The sequence below is a fragment of the Hylobates moloch genome, unplaced genomic scaffold (assembly GCF_009828535.3).
Source record: "Hylobates moloch isolate HMO894 unplaced genomic scaffold, HMol_V3 SCAFFOLD_3, whole genome shotgun sequence".
Lineage (NCBI taxonomy): Eukaryota > Metazoa > Chordata > Mammalia > Primates > Hylobatidae > Hylobates > Hylobates moloch.
The window spans coordinates 151888208-151891151 of record NW_026652278.1 but is presented as its reverse complement, the minus strand read 5'-3'; the positions used below and the strand labels follow the sequence as shown (position 1 = coordinate 151891151).

At 42.7% G+C, this 2944-nt stretch overlaps 1 pseudogene; it reads left to right on the top strand.

Moving 5' to 3' along the window:
* The first annotated feature begins 204 nt into the window (after positions 1 to 204).
* On the top strand, positions 205 to 1952 carry LOC116481304 (small ribosomal subunit protein uS5m-like; annotated as a pseudogene).
* The last annotated feature ends 992 nt before the right edge of the window (positions 1953 to 2944 follow it).

Sequence of the window (2944 nt, the reverse complement as noted above, 5' to 3'; positions counted from 1 at the left end):
GAAGCAAAATCGATTACATCTGCAACTTCTCCTAGGAGCATGTGTATTTATCTGTCTGTTTGCACCCTGTGCCCTCAGTTTTTAGATACAAGGGAACCAATAAACATTTGAAGAAAGAATAGTAAGATGCATAGGGATGTGATAGCTGTCACGATGGTACTTCTGCAAATCACTTAGTTGTAATCACATACAGACTACTTGACTATGGAGTGCCATCATTTCCAGACGACACCATTGTTGCCAAAATATAAAACTGTTCTCTATAATATTCATGGTGAGATGCGTTAAAAATGTATTTTCAAAACAAATAAGAACCTTCCTTTTAGTCAATATCTGCACCAATTTGAACAATATCAAAAGTTTTTCTTTCTTCTTATTCTCTCACTGTCTTTTTAAAACTGTTTTTCTGGGTTAGTGCTGCCTCCAAGGATTAGAGACTTACTTCTAACATGAACAAGCAGCTTTCATGGTTTTACTAACATTATACACTGATGAGAAGATTTGGAAGTGCTGTCATTTATCACAGTCTTCCCTCTTTTTTTTCTTTTGCTGGTAACAGACCAGATCATTGTTTGCTGACCAGTTTTATTTGAGTTTTCAATTCAGTTCCTCAGGAATTTGATATTGATTTTATAGTTGCTGCACATTTGGGTGACTGTCTAGGAAATTGCACTGCAGATGAGCCGTGGAAAGGTGTTTTAGCAGAGACCGGTGCTGGAGCAAGAAAAGGAAGAGGCAGCAGAACTAAAAAGAAGAGAAGAAAGGATTTGAACAGGGGTCAGATCATTGGTGAAGGGCATTATGGTTTCTGTGGCCTGGTCTGAATGTCCCTTTTATTAAAAATGGAGCAGTACAGATCATTGCCCAAAAAAAACAAGGAAGAACAGAAGGAGGAGGCCAACATGACCCAGCAGAGAGAAGAATGGGACCGGAAGAGGAGGATGAAGATAAATGAGAGCGAGGATGCAATGGAAACTTGTGGGGAGGCATCAGTCTTAGCCCTTTGACCCTGGTCCCAACAGAGAAACATGTGGTAACTTTGTTTTTTGTTTTTTGCTTTTTTTTGAGACAGAGTCTTGCTCTGTCGCCCAGGCTGGAGTGCAGTGGCGCGATCTCGGCTCACTGCAAGCTCCGCCTCCCGGGTTCACACCATTCTCCTGCCTCAGCCTCCCGCGTAGCTGGGACTACAGGCGCCCGCCACCACGCCCAGCTAATTTTTTGTATTTTTGGTAGAGACGGGGTTTCACTGCGTTAGCCAGGATAGTCTCCATCTCCTGATCTTGTGATCCGCCCGCCTCGGCCTCCCAAAGTGCTGGGATTACAGGCTTGAGCCACTGCGCCAGGCAACATATGGTAATTTTGATACCAGGATACTTGAGGTAGGAAATGTTTTCAATAGGACAGCAAAAGAGGGAAGAAAGAGATTGGTAGGTGTCCTGCAGGCTGTGGGGAATGGACAACGAGCTTCAAGTTTTGCTGTTGGGAAAGCCACTAAATGGATAGATGCTTTCAGAAAAGCAAAGAATAGAGCAATTCACTATTTGCGTTATATAGAACGATATGAAGACCATACAATATTCCATGATATTTCATTAAGGTTTAAAAGGAGGCATATCAAGATGAAGAAACAAACCAGAGGTTACAAGATCTGCTGCCACAGGGCCATCAACACCATATGCCAGCTCGCTGGCATCAAAGACATGTATGCCAAGGTCTCTGGGTCCATCAGTATGCTCCCCCTCACCTGGGGCCTCTTCCATGGGCTCTCAGTCAGAAACCCGTCAACAGCTGGCAGGTAAGAAGGGCCTCCAGGTTGTGGAATTCTAGGAGGAATGTGGCCCTCTGCCTATCATGGTTGCCTCCCCAGGGGGACCTTGAAAAAGGAGCCAGGTGATGAGGTTCCACATATCAAACTGGACTTGGAAGAAGTGAATGCTCTACAGGGAATGTAGCGCTCTGTGCGGTCGGGTTTCTAGAGAGCTGCCACCTAACCTCCCTGGCCTTGTTCAGCCAGTGCCTGGTGCTGCCCAGCACCTAGGAGAGACTCAGCCCCTCACATCCCGGGATGTCACCTGGTTTTTTGTTTGTTTGAGGAAAGTTTAACCTTTAAACTGTTTATACATAAATAATTATAGCTTTAAAGATATCAATCCTTTATTTTACTGCCACATAATGGTTGCTAAAGCAATTTGTTACAAACACGCCTTTGTTGAATACAGATATACAGCAAAGGTGATAAATAAAACCAGATCCTGAGAAAACATCCTTGAGTTAGACAAGCGTGAAAATGACCTTAGGTATTATCAAAGACCAGTAATTTGTTACTTTTGTAAGGGTCGATTTTTCATAATGTAATAAAGACAGAATTAAATAAATCTTATAATAGAAATGCAAACTAAGCTTCAGGAACATTTTGGGGATGGCAATAATGCTGACTTGGGAATTTAGAGAGGACTACAAGGAGGAAGAACCATTTGAGTTGATGTTTAAATAAGAATATGAAATATAAGAAAATGGAAAAAATGGGATGTGGTTAAAGTTTAGGAATTTTATTTTGGAGGCCATACTTTGCCAGTTGATATGATCTGGCTCTGTGCCCCCACCCAAATCTCTTCTTGAATTGTAATCTGAATTGTAATCCCCACATGTTGGGAGAGGGACCTCATGCGAGGTAACTGAATCATGAGGACAGTTTCTCCATACTGTTCTTGTGATAATGAGTAAGTTCTCCTGAGATCTGATGGTTTTATAAGGGGCTTCCCCCTTCGCTCAGCTCCCATTTTTCTCCTTCCTGCTGCCATGTGAAGTACATGTTTGCTTCCTCTTCCGCCATGATTGTAAGTTTCCCGAGGCCTCCCCAGCCCTGCTGAACTGTGAATCAATTAAACCTTTTTCTTTATAAATTATCCAGTCTCAGGCAGTTCTTTATAGCAGCATGAGAATG